The 20,398-nt window shown below is 44.4% G+C and overlaps 1 pseudogene; it reads left to right on the plus strand.

The window, feature by feature from the left end:
• The first annotated feature begins 489 nt into the window (after positions 1-489).
• On the plus strand, positions 490-3,223 carry LOC147636576 (uncharacterized; annotated as a pseudogene).
• Positions 3,224-20,398: the final 17,175 nt, after the last annotated feature.

Genomic DNA, 20,398 nt, shown 5'->3' on the forward strand with positions numbered 1-20,398 from the left:
TAGGGTGGCGCCTCGCTTTAGTCTTGCTCGCCACCTTCCCCTTCCTTGTGGCTGACTCCTTTGGCCAGGTCTGGGCTGCTCGCATGAATTATATTACTCTGAACAATGATATGTTGGTTTTTTTGATTTCAACTTGTTTGCATGTGTCCAGCAACTATGCATGCAGGGGTTTGGTGGGGATCTGAATGAGGCGCATGCACCCTCAAGCATGATAGCTGGAGATGCAGTCTCAAACATCCGCACAATTGCAGCTTTCAATGCAGAGGCCAAAGTAGTGTCATTGTTTGCAGAAGCCCTCTGTGAGCCAGAGAAACGGAGCTTTGTACGGGGCCACATCTAATGTAATCTCAGGATGGGGTCTCCCTTCCCCGCACTAAGGGAGATGTAGCTTTTTTCTTTCTTTGTTAATTCAAATTCTACTTTCTTCAAAAAAACAAAAAAACAAAAAAAAGATAGCTCTTGAGGAATTGGCAGGTGGTCTTGTGTAGCATGGTGGGTCTGCAATTCAAGTCGGGCCTGGTGAAAGAAGGAGAATCGTTGTATGGGCAGGAGAAAGAAGCGGAAGGGGTTGCGCCATGGGCTGCTGCTCTCTCTGATGTGCTGCTCACTTCCAACTGTGCCGCCTGCTTTGTGGCCCACAACCCTTCTTCACGCTTCCCTTGTCAGGGCTCCTGCCACGGCGCAGTCGCCTATTGCTCTCGTGCTTGTAGGGATCTCGACTTCTCTGCGCATACTCTCTCTGGCGAATGCAGCCTTCTCTTTCTCAGGTCTTTGGGGGATGAGAGCTCCACTGTACACAGCCCATTCACTTTCCCTTCTCTTGAGGGTACCTGCGACCTCCATGCTGCCCTGCGCCTTCTTGCGCATCATGAAGCTTGTGGCAATGTTACCCATTTTTTAGCAGCTTCAGGCAGCCACCTCAGAGATGATGAAACCCCACGATTGGGTGGCTTGCTTAGCAATCGTTCCACTCTTCTGCAACCCACTCCTTCAGATGAGGTTGAGAGGTGCCCTGAGCTGGAAGAGGAGCAGATGTCAATTGCTAGTGAATTACATGCAGCTGCTCTGCTTATGCACCGAGCAAGGTCGTTTGAACCGAGTATGTGCTACACCTCCAACAAGTGCAATGAGATTATGGAGGAGGCTGATGAACTTACAGATTCATGCATCCCAGGTAGAGGGCATCGTTCATTGTCTAATGCACAGGAATGTGCAAATGCACCCACAGATGTATGTACAACAACAACTAGTTTTGCCATTATTAAAAGTTGGAGTAACCATGAAACAGGCCGACATCTTGATTCCACTGTGTACACATGTAGAGATGTTCCTAGACAGGAGGATGCACACATGGTAATAAACGGGCTTATAGGTATGCAGGAAACGGTAGATTTAAACATCAATATTCACAATTATGCAAACAAAAAAATAAGGGGTGGGCAAGGTAGTGCATGTGAAGCTGTACATGCAAATGCAGCTACTTCTTCTGTGGTGTCATCCATGACCCGAGCTGAGGAGTTACTGCTTTTGGAGGAGGTTATTTGTCAGGTTTTCACTAATGGAGTGCGTATCCAAGTGGAGACATGGTGCTTAGTGGGGCATTCACATGCACGGCTGGATGATCTTGGCACTGCAGTATATGGCCCTTATCTTTCTTGGATAAACCACAGCTGTGCAGGCCCAATGCTTTTTACAGTTTTGTTATAGGTGGTCCAACCACTGTCAAGGGCCCAGTCAATGTTCCTCTTGTTCCTGATAGGGATGTCAAAGCCTTGGAGGAGGCGTGGGGGCTGAAATCATGCTGTTTTCTGTCGCTTGAGGGAGGTGATTACGAAGGCAAGGAGCAGTTTTTTTTCAATTCAGACCAAAACATTGGATTTGTTGGTTCATGTTTGATAAGTTGTATGACCTTGTGCCAGGGCTTAGACACTATGGCCCCCGTGTTTGCTTACTTTCGATTAGGAATATCAAGGAGCAAGAGCCGGTTTGCATATCTTATGTGGATTTGCTTCAGCCAAAGGTAGGTTTTGAGACAAACAATGGTCTTGTGAGAGGCGTATTTATATTGGTAGTTTTTTGTTGCAGATGAGATCTTGCCTATGTGGTTAGCTTAGTTTTATTGCCTTTTTCCTTGATGACGGAGATCAAGAGTACATCATTCGGTGACTTACAACTGATGTCTTTGTAGAGCACAAGGAGGCAGGAACTGTGGATGAAGTACCGTTTTAACTGCATGTGTGAGAGGTGTGATGTGAACTCCACAAATAATGTAGATGCAATCCTCCAGAACAAATGCTATCCAGGTAAGCTTCAAGGCTTTCAATACAAAGCTTTTGTTGTAAGCCTAGGTCCTGATCACAAAATGGGAAATGCACCTGTGTCGTAGCTGGAAAAAGTATTGGAAGGACACTCTTTAATCATTTTTAAGAGTTTTTATGACCGTTTAGGAATTTTACCTCAAACTACTTTTGATCAGGCATTCTTACAACGGAAGATTGGTTTCACTTGGAGGTGCAGCGTGGCATAGATGAGTTCCTTGAAGCTGACAATCCTTCATCCTGCTGCAAGATCATGGAAAACACTCTTATAAGGGTTCTTCATGAGGTTTACCAAAGTTGGCTAGGTGGACACACACTGTCCGAACAAGCAACAAGGTTAAAATTAGTCAACGGTAATGGTGAGATATCGGTCATACAACATGGTTTGTATGCTGGGGCGCGTGAGACACATGAAGTGCACGTAGATTTCCAGCTAATGCATCATCTATGCCTAGATGTTTACACGACGTTATCATCTTCGTACAATGTTTGTGCTAGTGATTTTAGCAAGGGGAATGATATTGAGGAAAGAAAAGCGCTGGAGTGTAGGTTGGCATCAGCTCTATATACACTGATATTAGCTGCAACCATTCAGTACATGTATGACTATGGGGAGCCTGGGCTATTGGGTATTGCAGCTCGCGCTTGGCTGCAAACCGGGGAAGCGTTTGTAACTCTTATTTTAAAGCTGGACAGCTGTTATTGCTCTTCACGTTCAGCACTTCGATCCTCCATCTCATCAAGAGTTATTTCCATAACATCAAGACGATCGTCTATTGCATCAAAACGACCATTCATATCTTGCCTGAGTAGAGCTATTTGATTAGCAATATTGATGTTGCCAACATTCTGGATCTGTTGTAACTCTTGCGTGATCGCTTGGACATTTTGATTCAAGCTATTGGAGACTTGAGTCACAATGGCCCAATTCGGTCCTTGACCGGGTGGGCCTGCCATAACTGCGGGAGAAAAAATCTTTCACATATATATAACCTTGCTGCTAATTGACACACAAAAACCATCATAGACAAAGAAACACACAACGATGGCGCCCAACAAACACAGAACAGACAGCGCTAGAAAGAGAGAGCATACCAGAACACAGAAGGACGGAAGGCGCCCCTGAAGTTCTATGTGCCCACGTCTACTCTGGCCGTTTGAAGCACGCAGGTGTACTCCCAAAGCTTGAAGTTCGGAGCGTGCAGGTTCCTCAAGCTGTGAGCGCGCAGGTTTTCTCGCACAACTCTGAGATCTGAGCGCCGTAGTCTCGCCTCTGTTAAGTCGCAAAAGTATACGGGTCGGTTTAGGGTTAATTTTTAAGTTAGTCGGGTCAACTGTCCGTCGGAACTGTCCGCCGGTTGAACAAGGACTAAGTTTGAAATTTGAATTTCAAATTTTGAGGGGGAGGAAGAGCGCAGCACGAAAACGAGGAGAGGAGACGCAGACGCCTTGCGCAGCAGAAAACCGAGAGGGTGTGGGGAAGAGGCGGCGCCTGTGTAGAGAGGAGGCGGCCTAGGCAAGGGCGCCTTTGGGTTGTGTAGAGAGGAGGCGGCACGAGGCGCCACCTGTGTAGAGAGGAGACGGCCTAGGCAAGGCCGCCTTGTGTAGGTGGCAAGGTTGCGCCTGCCGCCTTTGGTAGGAGAGGCAGGGCGCCCACACGCTAACGCCAAAGCCAAGCGTGTAGAGGAGGGAGAGGGCCAACGAGAGGAGGAGGAGCTTCAATCTACCGAGCGGCAGAAGGTTGTTTTGGTTTTGTTGCCCAAGCCCAGGCCCAGGTCCCAAGTCTTTTGATATAGACTAGTTTTAGTTTTAGTTATATACCCTTCTTAAAACTCACCTATTTTCGTTTATGGGATTAATCAGACTCTCCCTTTCCCTCCTCCTCCTTCCTCAAACTCTCAAGCAAGGCTCAAACTTAAGCTTGAGCCTTATTCCCTTCTTCCATCCTTCCTCATCCCCTCAAGAAATATTCAAACTCAAGCCTCCACTTTCTTGGAGGCTCAAGCCCAAGTTTGAGCCTCTTCAAGTACACTCAAGCAAGCATGCGTTCAAGAGACTCAAACTTAAGTTTGAGCCTTGCTTGAGGGCATTAAGTTTAAGCCTTGCTTGAGGGCATGAGGAATGATGCAAGAAAGTGGAGTCTCAAACTCAAGTTTGAGTCTCTTGAACGCATGCTTGCTTGAGTGTACTTGAAGAGGCTCAAACTTGGGCTTGAGCCTCCAAGAAAGTGGAGGCTTGAGTTATTGAGGGGAATCAGGAAGGATGAAAGAAGGGAATAAGGCTCAAGCTTAAGTTTGAGCCTTGCTTAGGCTCAAGCTTAAGTTTGAGCCTTGCTTGAGAGTTTGAGGAAGGAGGAGGAGGGAAAGGGAGAGTCTAATTAATCCCATAAACGAAAATAGGTGAGTTTTAAGAAGGGTATATAACTAAAACTAAAACTAGTCTATATCAAAAGACTTGGGACCTGGGCCTGGGCCTGGGCAACAAAACCAAAACAACCTTCTGCCGCTCGGTAGATTGAAGCTCCTCCTCCTCTCGTTGGCCCTCTCCCTCCTCTACACGCTTGGCTTTGGCGTTAGCGTGTGGGCGCCTTGCCTCTCCTACCAAAGGCGGCAGGCGCAACCTTGCCACCTACACAAGGCGGCCTTGCCTAGGCCGCCTCCTCTCTACACAGGCGGCGCCTCGTGCCGCCGCCTCTACACAACCCAAAGGCGCCCTTGCCTAGGCCGCCTCCTCTCTACACAGGCGCCGCCTCCTCCCCACACCCTCTCGGTTTTCTGCTGCGCAAGGCGTCTGCGTCTCCTCTCCTCGTTTTCATGCTGCGCTCTTCCTCCCCCTCAAAATTTGAATTTCAAATTTCAAACTTAGTCCTTGTTCACACCGGCGGACAGTTCCGACGGACAGTTGACCCGACTAACTTAAAAATTAACCCTAAACCGACCCGTATACTTTTGCGACTTAACAGAGGCGAGACTACGGCGCTCACATCTCAGAGTTGTGCGAGAAAACCTGCGCGCTCACAGCTTGAGGAACCTGCGCGCTCCGAACTTCAAGCTTTGGGAGTACACCTGCGCGCTTCAAACGGCCAGAGCAGACGTGGGCACATAGAACTTCAGGGGCGCCTTCCGTCCTTCTGTGTTCTGGTATGCTCTCTCTTTCTAGCGCTGTCTGTTCTGTGTTTGTTGGGCGCCATCGTTGTGTGTTTCTTTGTCTATGATGGTTTTTGTGTGTCAATTAGCAGCAAGGTTATATATATGTGAAAGATTTTTTCTCCCGCAGTTATGGCAGGCCCACCCGGTCAAGGACCGAATTGGGCCATTGTGACTCAAGCCTCCAATAGCTTGAATCAAAATGTCCAAGCGATCACGCAAGAGTTACAACAGATCCAGAATGTTGGCAACATCAATATTGCTAATCAAATAGCTCTACTCAGACAAGATATGAATGAGTGCACTCCCTACAAGAGGTATACTTCCTACATAAGTGCCTTCAAGAGGTGTACTAGCCATAGGCAAAGGTACCTCCCTCGTAATAGGATCAAGGGAGACACTAGCCCGTGGCATAGTAGTATCTTCCATAGTACGGTTTTGGTTTTGTGCCATAGTTTACATGAAGGTTTTCACTAACTCCGTGAGTGTAGTGACATTTTTATTAAGCATATTATGGCTTTTTTCCAATGAATTAAACCGTTCTTGTAATAGATTAAAATCATGAGTATCCACTAATCCATGATCATCTAATAATGCATCATCTTGTGAAGTATTAGCCGTGCTAACATTCCCATGAGGAGTGGCATCCATAGGTTCACTAGAATTAGGTTTGTCCACTTCAAAATAAAAGTTTTGAGAAGGTTCTATGTCCGACATAATGGCACACCGTAATTACTTTTGCAAAGAAAAGAAAATAAACTTTACCACTTCTCGTATGCTTGTAGCACTCCTCTTTAGACTAAGAGGATGGCCGCCTCTATGTAGATACGTCCGGCTCCTCTTCTCTGGTTTGTAGATACAGCACCAATAGCCCTCTTCTGTAGGACTTCTGGCGCTCCTTCGTTGCCTCCTTGTGTGGCCTCCTTGTGGACAGCCTACTTGGGCAACCCCTTATGTGGCCGGCTCCTTGGGCAACCTCCTTGTGTGCCCTTGTATGGCGCAGCAGCCCCTTACACCTGCCTCCTTGCTATGGAGAAGCGCAAAGAGGTCGCAACCCTGTCGCCTCTGTAGAGTACAGGCAGGCTTGTGTTGCAACCCCTTATGTGGCCGGCTCCTTGGGCAACCTCTTGTAGAGTGCGGGCTGCCTTGTGTTGCAACCCCTTAGCGCCTCTGCTACAGATAGCGTCCTCTTTGCTGCAGCTAGTGGACAGGCAAGGCCGGGCCTAATCGCCTCCTCTGTGCTTGTTTGCTGTGGAAAAACGCAGCAGAGAGGTCGCCTCCTCTGTGCCTCTTTGCTGTGGAGGTCGCCTTCTCTGTGCCTCTTTGCTATGGAGCAGTGTAGCAGCTCTTGTCTACACTGTGGAGCGCAAACTTGTCGCCCTCTTCACTGCCTATGTGTGGCTACTTTGTAAGGTAAGCCTCTTGTAAGCTATGGCGCCTATAGTATACTCAGCGCCAAGCCAGAGAGAGAGAAGGAAAGAGTCGTGGCCTTCCTGCGCACCAACATGAGCCAGAGAGGGAGAGAGGGAAAGAATTGAGTTACTTTTTTTGCTTTGGGATTCTGGCCAAGTGATCCTAATTTCACCATAGGGTCTTTATCAAAGTGTTTTCGAAACTTGGAAAGACTTGACAATCACATGTATGGAGATTTGATGCATATGTGTACCACTGCAAGAAATTCAAATCAGGTATTGGATAGTCTTATGTCTCCACACGCTCTAGAGAGGCATATGGCTATCAAAAATGAGAAAAGCTCTTTCTTTATCCAAAACATGGGAACTTGTCATGCAAGTGGTGGTAATGTTTGCAATGATGACAATGAAGGAAGCATGCAAAGCCATATTATCACAGAGAATGTATGTTTGGAGAGAAGTGAGAATGCATTCAACATTTCTAATGAATGTACAGATGATGCGCAGAGGATTCATGGATATGATGCTCAAGCAGCTGACAATACAGGATTTAAAAGATTGCCTAAAACATTGTTGCTACAATTAGACAATTGTGGATCTGAATATGCATGGGCTTGTTTAATGGCCTCTTCCAAGGTTGGTGAGTCTTTGCTTTTCACATCCCGTTGGATGTCTGGACGTAAGCCTCTAAGAAAACCACGCACTTGCTGGAAGTCATCTAAGCCATCCAACTTAAGTATTATATCTCTATAAGAGGATATATACTGTGTGAGAGAGCGGTGCTTTTGCTTGCACGAGTCCCACGCTTTTCAATTTTGTTGCCTCTCACTAGAAAGTAGATGCACCCGCACCACAAATAATTCCTGCCTCTCCACAGAGAGCAAAACAAGATGTAAATACTAATAAAACACAAACTAACATTGAATCCCTTCAAGGGGAGCTAACCATTGACCACAGGGGCAAGAGAAAAAGACAAGAACTCGACCATGCTGCCGATTTGGCACATGCTTTTCTGTGCGGTAAAGAATTTCATGACCCAAAGCTTCGTCGAGCCACCACCGGCATGTTCCAAGGAGTACAAACCATGCTCGATGCTTACAATGAAAGATTGGTGACGATGGAAGTAGAGCATGAACAAATAGTGGGGATCATTCGGCAGGAATTCGAAAAGGAATATGACAAAATGAAGCAAGATCTCCAACAAAAATAAGAGAACAAGACCAAAGTACTTAAAGAGTAGCTAGAAGAGTCAAAGGGAATATCAAACAATTCACAGCCAAAATGTGTCGAGCAAATTAAACAGGCAATAACGGAATATGAGCTTTAAATGATCATGCACTAGCAACAAAAAATGACAAAATTGGACCACAAAAAAAAACATAAAGAACGAAAGAAGACACTCAAGGGAGTACGCTCTGTAGATATGGAGAGTGGAGATCACAAAATAAAGATTTACTTATACGTGTGTCTTTCCACTATAAGAAATACACAAGGGAGATATTCTATGCCTCTTATTCACTACGCGGTGCCCACTTGGGAAAATGAATATGAGAGACATAATTTAAACTTCATTGTCCTTCTTGCTTCAAAAGGCAACTAAATTGAGAGAAAACGCAAAGCTAGACTTTGCGTGAAATGATTTTCTACTTTAATCTAGCAGTAGGTGATTCTTTTTGGCATTAAAACATTTTCATCTGATATTCTTAGACGAAGTTACATTTCTTCGTTTAGATTAACACCCATGAGTGAGTGAGAGGTTTCCCAACCGCTATTGGGCATTGATGACGTTAGAGAGGTTGTTGAAGTATTTTCTAGTGGGGATGCTTTGGTACTTGGTACTTAGTAATTAACACCCATGAGTGAGTGAGAGGTTTCCCAACCCCTATTGGGCATTGATGACGTTAGAGAGGTTGTTGAAGTATTTTCTAGTGGGGATGCTTTGGTACTTGGTAATTTTTTTTTCCCACAAAAAGATCCTTCATTAGTTAATAAACAATCGCCCGTAGGCTACATCATCCCGAGGATACAAGAGAAAAACTGGGAGACTCTCCCAAAAAATACAAAGGCTAGATAGTGGCTATCTCAGGAGCCTGAGGAGGGGGGAAGAGCCACGCCGGTGGCCGGTATTGCCAGTGTAAGGCACCTGCCCTGAGGCTGAAAAAGGGGCCTGATCCCCATCTCTGGAGAAAGGCCTGTCTATGTTGCCTCCGAGTGTCGGAGCCACCCCGAAGCTGATCGAACTGACCCCGAAGTGTGTGGATGAGCTCGAGCCAAAAATCCCGAATCATCTCCGCGGCAGGTATGGAGCGTGCCTCAAAAATCCGTCGACACCGAGCCCTCTAGACGAACCACATGCCGAGACTACTAATTAGCTCCCACCGAAGGTCCCGGTCCTGCCCACAGCTTCTAGAGGAGAAATCTGGACACAAGATGCGAGCTAGCTGCTATCCCGCGCTCCGTAAAGCGAAACTGTCCGCCTCGGTCTTGTAACCTAGAGCACGCCCTGTCAGAGTGCCCCACGCCACAGCTCCCCACGTAAAACACTCCGCAGAAGCTAACCGGAGTATCCTGGTCCATATCTGCTGAGCGAGGGGGCAATCCCACAGGCAGTGTCGCTGAGACTCCTGCGGCTGCCCACATCCAGTGCAATCGGGTGGCCTACCACCAAATTGAAGCCAAGTGCCCACTGCCACCCCCCGATGAGCTACCAACCACGGAAACACCACCGTCCGTCGGGGCTGATGACACCTCCAGAGTCGCCGCCAAAATAGCTCAAGGAACTCCTGCGTCAAGCCTTGCCTCCGTCAGTGCTCTGCTGCTGCTGGCACGGCCTGCCGACTGGCAAGAAAAACGTGTTGCCCTAGTCGGGCCGAGTACTAAAAGAAGGGGGTCGGGGGACTATCTAACGAAGCAAAAGGGTCTCTCCACTGCCACTCCCGTGGGTCCCACTGCAAGCGGGCAAGAGGTCGAGACTCCCACGCCCATAGTCTCCACTCTGCGTCCACAACAACCGGATCTGGATCAATCTGCCTCTTGCGATCCCGAGTGCCAAGAACCCGGATCCGCTGGAAAGTGCAACTGGAGATAAGCCCGGCCTTTGACTGAACCCTTTGGAGCCGGCCTGCCATCCCCACCTCAGAAAACAAGGTCAAATCGCGGGTACAGCCCCGCACTGGAATGAGAACGTCAGTCCTCGTGAAGGCCCCCATCCAAGAAGGGGCACTAAGTCTCAGCTGTTGGGTCCACCACTCTGGAATAGCCTTCGTGATATCTGCAATCATCAAGGAGCTGCCCCGCATAGTCGCCAGCCTCTCCAGTTGGAGGGCAGCATGGAGCCGCTGAAACTGTTGCCAGTCCCAAAAAGTCGTGGTAGGCCCAGCTGACATCGCCCCCCAAGACGCATGGGGCCTAGATCCCACCATATATGCCCTCGAGCCGTCTTGACAAGCGGGTTCCACACCAGAGGCTGCCGCAGAACCTCCTCAGAAGAAGCTGGCTCCAACTGTACCAACGCGGGCCGAAGCAACTCCCACGTCCTCAACAAACTGCAAGCAAAGCGGTCCTCTAAGCGACAGGAGTACCCCACCCTCCTCATCTCTGCAAAGAGCCAACGGGTCTCTGGTTGCCAAGGCCCCCCATTCTTGGGGACACATCGCCTCAATCTATACATAAGAGGCTCCTTCCACGGCTCCGAGCCAGGAAGAAGACTCCGCACCACAAGCTTCCCCAAGAGGGCTCGGCTCTAACAGGCAGGGTTCACAAGCCCAAGCCCACCACGAGCAGTCGGAAGAGTGATCATCACTGACCATGCAACCTTGGCCCTAGCGGCCACCCCATCACCGCCAGACCAAAGGAAGGAACTGGAGAAGATCCAACAGGATGTGATGTACCACATAGTAGCCAGTAGTATCTGGTTAGCCACCACAACGCGGCCAGCAAGAGAAAGACGAGCAGAGCTCCAAAACACTAGCTTCCTCCGGATGCTGAGGAGGAGAGGCGCAATCTGCTGCTCAGCGGTCAGCTCCAGCCCCACATGGCAACCCAGGTAACGAACTGAGGTGCCAGGGGTGATCCATCTAAAAAGGGGGTCTGGGAGCCACCGAGGTGGGGCGCCCTCTCTAATCCAAAAACCACAAGACTTGTGCCAATTAATCTTGGCACCTGAAGCATCACAGAATATCTCTAGGGCATCCTGAAAGCAAGAAAGGTTCTCCTCCTGATCGGCCAAATACATCGTTGTGTCATCAGCAAACTCTGCGTCAAGCAGCTCCTCTTCCCTCACGGGGAGGCGAAGACCCTGCAACCCAATCTCTTGGTCTGCCAAAAAGCTGCTCATAACCTCTGCATGGGAGCAAGAGGGCAACCCTGCCGAACCGATCTCGAGATAGCGAAACCCTCTCCTCTATCCCCTGCCAAAAGAACCTAGCTGTGAGCTATCGTGTAGAGAGAGGCCACCCCACGGATCCAAGTATCCGGGAAGCCCATCTTGAGCATAGTCTCCTCGAGAAAGCTCCAATCAACTCGATCGTAAGCTTTCTCAAAGTCCAAAAGGAGGATCGCGATGGGCTCCCCATGTAAACGAGCGAGGGAGACGGCCTCCCAAAAGGTGAAGATATTGTCAAGGATACTATGCTTGTCACAAGGCGGAAGCCATTAACCTTCTTACTTCCATAAACCTAATCATTTAAATACTTCTTATGACAATTAGAACATGGAACTTGACGAGACAAATGACACCGATTGGGGACCAGAAGATGGGCTGGTCCCCCCCCCCCTTAAAGAGTATCTTTAATTATGGGGAAATCTTTTACAAGCACATAAACCGAGGAAGAAGGTTTGCAACCCCCGTCCTCGTTTCCTTCTTCTACCTTTCTTACTTTTCGTTCTGCGTCTATTCATGCTTCTTATTCTTATTCATATTCTTATTCATTGTTCATATTCTTATTCATTGACATACTTGTTTCTTGTCTAGCTAACTAGACTAGAAGAGGGAAATTCCACTCTATGGAGAATGAATCTCCGTGAAATATCCTATCTCTTCATCTTCTTCCTGCAAATCATTATAGAATACATACCCTTGTTGTAATTTACTGTTTCACTTACCTGGAATCAGCCTAGAGGCTGAAAATGTCGTTTCGGAGTGTTCCCGTCGCGTACCCTTGCTTGGCTAGTCGTTCCTTGGCTTCCGAAAGCTTCGTGTATGCTGAAAATTCACTGTTTTGCTGAATTTCTGCAGAAAAAACAGGGAGGGCACCAATGCGTGGGCAGGGAAGACAGGAGGAGGGAGGGCGCCATTGCATGGGCCAGCCATAAGGGAGGGCGCAAAGGGCAAAAAATCAGAGAGGGGGTGGGAGGGAGGCAATGCCAAGGCGTGATCAGATCTAATAGGGAAGACAAGAGCAAATGTTAATCTAAAGCTGAGAGAGCCAACGATCTGAGAGGATTGAGCGATAAAAGGTTGTTTTGGTTTTATTCCCCCAGCCCAGCCCAGCCCAGCCTCAGGTCCTAGGTTTTTTTATATAGACTAGTTTCATGTTTAATTTTATACCCTTCTAAACATTCACCTATTTTGGTTTATAAGATTAATCAAACTCTCCCTTTCCCTCCTCCTCTTCCCTCAAACTCTCAAGCAAGGCTCAAACTTAAGCTTGAGCCTTATTCCCTTCTTCCTTCCTCATCCCCTCAAGCAAGATTCAAACTCAAGCCTCCACTTTCTTGGAGGCTCAAGCCCAAGTTTGAGCCTCTTCAAGTACACTCAAACATGCATTCAAGAGACTCAACCTTGAGTTTGAGACTCCACTTTCTTGCATCATTCCTCATGCCCTCAAGCAAGGCTCAAACTTAAGCATGAGCCTTATTCCCTTCTTTCATCCTTTCTCATCCCCTCAAGCAAGATTCAAACTCAAGCCTCCACTTTCTTGGAGGCTCAAGCCCAAGTTTGAGCCTCTTTAAGTACACTCAAACATGCATTCAAGAGACTCAACCTTGAGTTTGAGATTCCACTTTCTTGCATCATTTCTCATGCCCTCAAGCAAGGCTCAAACTTAAGCATGATCTTGGAAATTATTCCCTTTCTAATAATAACTTCAAGAAAATCTCAAACTCAAGCTTGAGCCATTTATTCCCTACCTCCTTGCTTCTCCATACGCTCAAGTTTATCTATTCTACTTATACTCTATGAGACTACAACTTGGACTAAAGGTCAAATAACACATTATGGCTCAAGCTTAGGTTTGAGCCTCACAAGAAAAGTCAATTCCAAATTCATTCATTTGTACATCCCCTAGTTTTGTTCTCTTCACTAGCATATTTTTTGCCTCACATCATAGTCCGCTCATTCTTACTTTACCTTACTTTTACTACTTTATGAAGAAATGACTCAACATTCAAATAAAACAATTGCACCCTTTTCTTTGGATAAGTTACTTATTGGTCATGATATATTTCATGTCTAGATATGATTTCTAAAAATGGAAGGCTACATATGAACATGACAATCAACTTGAGCCAAAATATGAGTAAGAAAAAAGACTCATTTGGGTTTGGGGATTAAACTATACCTCTAGTACCACAAAAGCCACAAAGAATGAGGCTCAAACTTTAGTTTGAGCCCGTAGACATTGATTCTAACAAAAGAAAACATTGATTACTTTTACCTCAATATAAAGGTAGTCTCTTAGGAATGATAATATAATAGTCTTGTTTGGCTAAATCTTATGCTACAACAATTCTTTTGGAATGCTTTTTGAGAGGATGTACATAGAAACTAAATTTATAAATTGAAGTATTCTATTGTTTGATTGTAGATGCAATGGAAGAGTGGAGACAAGGTGTTTCTTGCTCAAGGAAATTCAAGAAAGGGATGTGGAATTATTCATTGCATTGATCCTTTGGAAAAGTGCAATTGTGATTATATTGGAAATGCATGCATCTCTATTCATGTAATTGAAAGTATTGAGAACACATGGCCACTTCCTTTCCCAACAATAGAAGCAACGACAATGTCATCAGCCGTTGGAAGCATCAATAAGTGGCCAATCCATTTGCTCATGCCAGATAAAGAAGGGTCTCATAACCATTTTGAACATGTGGAAGAATTACAAGATGCATCCTTTGTACGGGACTCTTGGGAAACAAAAAGAGTTCATTTATGGAATGAAGCAAAGATGCAAAAACTTGAAGAAGGAGTTGTTTTGCTGGTTTATCCATATGAAGTAATCAACTTTACAGAGTTAGGTGATTCACATCTTGGAATCATACTTGAGAAACCTTTGCATTCTATACCAGATGCCTCATGTTGCTAATTTGATTTGCCACACTTCAGCTTGATTCCTTGGCCAATCAATCAGCTCACATTTGAGGATAGAGAATCCCTAAAATCAATTGACTCTAATCAAGATGCATGCATCAATGATGAGGAAGACATTGTTGAGCTTCTTGTTCAAGAAGAATCAAATAATTCATGTCATAAATTGGGGGATACAAATTAGATTAATAGTACATCCTCAGATGATGGGCTACAAAACACAATCACGTGTTGTACAAAAAAGAGATATGTGAGACAAGTTAGAACTGTCAAAACAAACCAAAATCTGGCATACTCAAAGAGATGCACTATTAGTGGCATACAAATAGTAGCCATGATAGATTGTTGCAGTGAAAAATGTTGTCAAATGGCAAATGGTGCAAAGATAATGGAGACAAGGCTAGAATTTTGGGGACAAAGGGTACTCACAAAGATAAACTTATATATACCACAGCATCAACTTGGCTTTCAAAAAGGATTCTCAAAAAGACATGTTACAATTTGTGCATAATGGTGTGTATGTTTGTACTATGGCTTGGTACTCCATACATGGTATCTCAAAGACAATATTTTACAGGTACAAGAGAAGTTTCTTTGAGGGTGGAAAGTGTGCTAGCCATGGAAACTTTGCAATCATCCGTAAAGGTCATGCACATGTAGAGATAGGTAAGGCCTTAATTCAAGAATTCATTGACAAAAATGCAAAAAGGATGCCTCATAAATCAAGGACTTTTATCAATGGTGATTGTGAAGCACAACTAGTTCTCCCATCTATGTATAAGCAAGTGGAAATTCTATGTGAGGTAAATGCAATGCTTGCTTCTCTTGGATGTTCAAGATTATCACAACCAACCTTTTCACATCTTTGGAATACAACATTCAAGATAGTATCACTTTCAAAAACTAATACATTTTCAAAGTGTGATATTTGCACAACGATCAAGCTAAAGTTGGAGTCAACAAAATTGCAAGAGGAGCGTGCAAGGCTCTTCATTGTTCATAGGAAACACATGTTACGGCAAATGACTTGTCAAAATGTATACTATGCTTGGAGGACATATTTTAAATTGTATACAACCATATACTTATATATTATCCATGACAAGATGGACCAAAAAAAGACATGCTTAGCACGTGTGAACTCAATCCCAAAGTCCTTAAATCAAGCTATGCCCCTTCTTATGTCTTTGACAGGTATGCTTACACATGGAAATGGACAGAATGCTTATGGACATTTTGCTTTGGGATTCTAGCCAAGTGATCTTAACTTCACCATAGGGTCTTTATCAAAGTGTTTTCAAAACTTGGAAAGACTTGATAATCACATGTATGGAGATTCAATGCATATGTGTACGATTGCAAAAACTTCAAATCAAGTATTGGATAGTCTTATGTCTCCACATGCTTTAGAGAGGCATATGGCTATCAAAAATGAGAAAAGCTCTTTCTTTATCCAAAACATGGGAACTTGTCATGCAAGTGGTGGTAATGCTTGCAATGATGGCAATGAAGGAAGCATGCAAAGCCATATTATCACAAAGAATGTTTGTTTGGAGAGAAGTGAGAATGCATTCAACATTTCTAATGAATGTAGAGATAATATGCAGAGGATTCATGGATATGATGCTCAAGCAGGTGACAATATAGGATTTAAAAGATTGCCTAAAACATTCTTGCTACAATTAGACAATTATGGATTTAAAAATAAAAATCGTTATGTATTTGCATATTTATCATTGCTTGTTGCAAAAGGAGTATTATTTGACATGGTTCAGCTTGGATTTCTTATGGTTAGGCATACACATGAGGGCATTGATACACTATTCAATCATTTTTTAGAGGAGATTAGATCAGCACAAGTGTTCACATTTCCTCATTTGATGCAAAAGTTCAACAAATGTACACAATCTCATCCTGTACCATTTTTTATGCACCAAGTTCTTGATTTCAAAGGATTTGTTAAAGGGTACTTATATGAAGAGGCTGATAAGCTTGTGGGTCATTCAAAACCTTTGCAATTTAGATTTTACATGAGTCAAGGAATTCCATTGATGCAATACAAAATACATCCAACAAAAATTGATTGGTCACCAGACGAAGGCATCAAACTCCGGAAGCGTGCTAAGAATGGAGAGCCACTGCTCCCTACAGGTGTTCCTAATGTTCTTCCATACTTTGAATACCTAAAAGATCATGAGAAAGTGATAGAAGGCTTGCAAACATTTGTTAATTGGTGGAAGTCTTTTGTGGATAGCAAAGGAGCTGACTCTGCATATGCCACTTGGATTAGACCAATAGTTCACTACTGGGAGCAAATGATTATTGCCTTGAAGACTCCTTGTATGGATAAAAAGAGGCTTTTCATGAGTTTTGGCCAGAAGTTTACCTTCACCAATTATTGCTCTAGAAGATGCATTTGCCAATGAGGATATCTTTGGAATGGATGACAATGAAAATCATTATTGTGGCTCAATTCAAAACAAACCCAAGGATGAGTTTAATCCACAAATTGATGTATCAAAGGGTAGCTTTGTTCTTGTGCATCCTAGTAGCTCAATCTACCCTATGTGGCTAGGGGCTTCAATATTTGATGTGGACAAAGAAAAGGGATCAGAGACCTTTTTGAAAGTCAAGGTTCAATATTGGGCTCCCATCACAAAGAACAAAAATGCTAGTGAAGCAGATATATATAAAGATTGTTGGAAAAAGAGCTAGAGATGCAATGCAAAAGACCCTCAAAGATGGGAGCATGTGAGTACTATAGTTTGGATTTGGACTCCAAAAAACATAAATGCATCTAGCACAAAGGGAGAGAACAGCAAGCTTTACAAAACCATAAAAATCCCAAAGAGTGTGGTTGAAAAAGCAAAAATAAGCTTGAACCTTGTAGGGTGTGTAAACAATGGTAATGCTTTAGATTGTGATGAAAACACCCTTGGGTGTTGACTTATGCCATTGTTGCTCTCTTGTTATTCCCAAATTATTGATTCAAAAGAGAATGTCAACTTTGATATCATGTTGATAATCATCTATCTTGTTTTTTATTTTTGTATGCAATACAATCGTCTCAAATACAAATGTTTTCTTTTGTTGGCAATCCAAGTTAGCTTGCTTATTTTTACAAGATGTATGCTCTCTACATAAAGGCAAAATTGTGCCAAAGTGTTGAATTTTTCCCAAAATTACTAAGTATGTGTTTTAAATAAAAGATTCAATGGAGAGCTAGTACAGATTCTTTCTAAGGTAACAGAGCATCAAGGAAAGAATTGGGACTTGGAGATTCCTAGTGCCTTGTGGGCTTATCAAATGTCAATGAAGACTAGCACAAGGTTCACTCCATTTCATTTGGTGTATAGAAAGGAAGCATTGTTACCTATGGAGGTTGAGCTAAAAGCAACTATGATGTTGGAAAAGTTGATGGGGGACTCAGGTGATGCCTTCAAAGAGAGGCTATTATATTTGCAAGAGGTCTAGTTAGACCAAGTCACTACCTTTGATTACTATGAGAGAAGGCAAGATGAAATGTTGGCCAGGGTAAACAAGAAAATCAAGCAAAAAGGCATTGAGAAAGGTGACTTGGTTTTGCGCTACAATAGAAAGCTAGATAAGACCTTTCAAAAAAAGTTCCAGGTGAAGTGGGAGGGTCCCTTCAAAGTGGTAGAGTTCTTTCCAAATGGTACTTACCAGCTACTGATATGGATGGGATGTTACATGCTTCAAGGGTAAACGGGATCCATTTGAAGAAGTACCATGCCAGGTTGATGGTAGTAGAAAAGGAAGAGATGCCTCAAAAAGAAGAGGTGCCATTGAAAAATGCCATATTTTTTTATGCAAAAGGTCTCACAGAGTTGTTTGCTGCTCTGCTGATCATGAATGATCTAGCAGGCTAGGGGATGGGCAAACTATGTTAGGAGTTTTCTTGATGAGATATTCTATGCATATGTACATATGCATGCATTGCCATCAAATAAAAGGTTTCCCATTCTCTAGAGCCAGGTAGCTATGTGGGGCCCACATGTGTATAGGCAAGACAGTGTGTGCATAATATGTCAATTTTGATTTTTATCAATATCCGCATGATTTTACGCAATAATGAGGAGTTGGGGGTGCATATAACTTCTCGAAGAAGTTTTTGGCAAGCTTGGATCATGAGGCAAGTGTAAAGAATAATAGGAAGAGAGAGCTTGAGCTCTTGCAAGCACACACACACTCACAAACAAGAGTACACAGAGATGGAGGCTGAAATCTTTATCTTCTTCTTCAAACCCTAGTACAGAATAATGGGAAAGGTCTACTAAACATAAAGCTACTACAGCATAAGTAGTGCTATGTACAACGGTCAATATGAAACCGCTAGTAAGTGAGCTGGCAAGATAAGTGTGCCATCACTCTCGATAGGTAGACCCGTCGGTGTAGTACAGCTGTAGTATCACTAGCGTAGATCCTCGCACGTGCCAGTGATGAGTGTCGGTGGGAAAATCAGCCAGGTGGACCATGAGATGAGCTTGATATGTCAACACTCCCCCTCAAGCTCAATGCCATCTCTCGTACACCAAGCATCGCTCAAAATTACCGTAGCTTCTCCGCTCCAAGGGCCTTCGTGAAGATGTCGGCAACTTGCTCATCTGTCCTCACAAAAGTGAGGTCTATGTTGCCATCCAAGACCCTCTCTCTAATGAAATGGTAGTGCACCTCAATGTGCTTTGTCCGCTCATGGAACACTGGGTTTTGTGCCAATTGTATGCTGCTAAGGTTGTCACAGTGAATGACAACCGGCCTCTATACTTGTATCCCAACGTCTCTAAGTAGCATCTCCAACCATGCTACCTCACATGCCGCCATTGCAGCACTCATGTACTCTGCCTCTGTACTCGATAAAGCAACAGTGGGTTGCTTCTTGCTACTCCAAGTGATAGCAGCACTCCCAAGTGAGAACATAAATCCACTGGTAGATCGTCGATCACATATGCTACCAGCCCAATCTACATCTGTGAAGCCATATAGCTGCAACTCAGTGCCAGCCTCATAGAAGAGTGCATAATCCAAGGTAGCACTCACATAGTGTATTGTGCGCCTCACCGCATCCAAATGTGGCTTCCTAGGAAGCTGCATAAACTGACTCTCCAAGCCAACAGTGTAACTCAAATTTGGTCGCGTGATAGTCAAGTAAATCAAGCTACCCACAATCTTCCAATACATGGTAACATCATCAAGTACTTGACCCGCATCAGCCCTCAACTTCAAATTCTGATCCAAGGGCATAGCAATAGGCTTACATTCAACCATACCATATTTGGATAACATATCCAATGCATACTGTCTTTGTGATAGCCATATGCCCTCTTTTGTGCATACTATCTCAATGCCCAAGAAGTACCGCAGCTCCCCCAAATCCTTCATGTCAAACTCTTGCTTCAAAAGAGTCTTTACATGCTCTATCTCAGCCCCATTATCTCCTCCAACAATCAAGTCATCTACATAAATGCAAATGATAACAATGCCATGCTCATCCTTTTGCACATACAACGAGTGATCGGCATCAGACATATGAAAACCAATGGAGACCAAGCATGCTACCATTCTTGCATGCCATGCTCTAGGCGCTTGCTTCAGCCCATACAAAGCTTTCTTAAGCTTACATACATAATCGGGATGCCTCACATCCTTATAACCCTGTGGCTGCTCCATATACACCTCTTTTTGCAAGTCACCATGCAAGAACACATTTTTTACATCCATCTGATGCCACAACTAACCTTTTGATGCAGCCACTACAATAATAGTACAAACTGTAGCCATCTTAGCTACGGGTCTAAACATCTCCTCATAATCTATTCCATACGTCTGTGCATAACCTTTGGCTACTAATCTAGCCTTGTACCTGCTCATAGTACCATCACTGTTATGCTTCACTTTATACACCCATTTACAGCCAATCACATTCTTGTTTTTAGGCAATGGCACCAAATCCCATGTTTCATTTCCATCAAGTGCATCCATTTCCTCATCCATGGCTTTCTCCCATTTTACATCTCCAATAGCATCATCAATGCAAGTGGGTTCAATATCCTGCACAATCTTGGCCATATATGCACAATGGCGAGCCACATAACTATCATACGTGAGCTTGTCAATTGGAGCTCTATGTCTCCCAGATCTTCTCAACTTCTCATGCATGCCTTGCAAAGCCTTTTTGACACCTGGTGTCTTTAGAGA

Source organism: Cibotium barometz, chromosome 7 (genome assembly GCF_041138505.1).
Source record: "Cibotium barometz isolate CiBa-2024 chromosome 7, ASM4113850v1, whole genome shotgun sequence".
Taxonomy (NCBI): domain Eukaryota; kingdom Viridiplantae; phylum Streptophyta; class Polypodiopsida; order Cyatheales; family Cibotiaceae; genus Cibotium; species Cibotium barometz.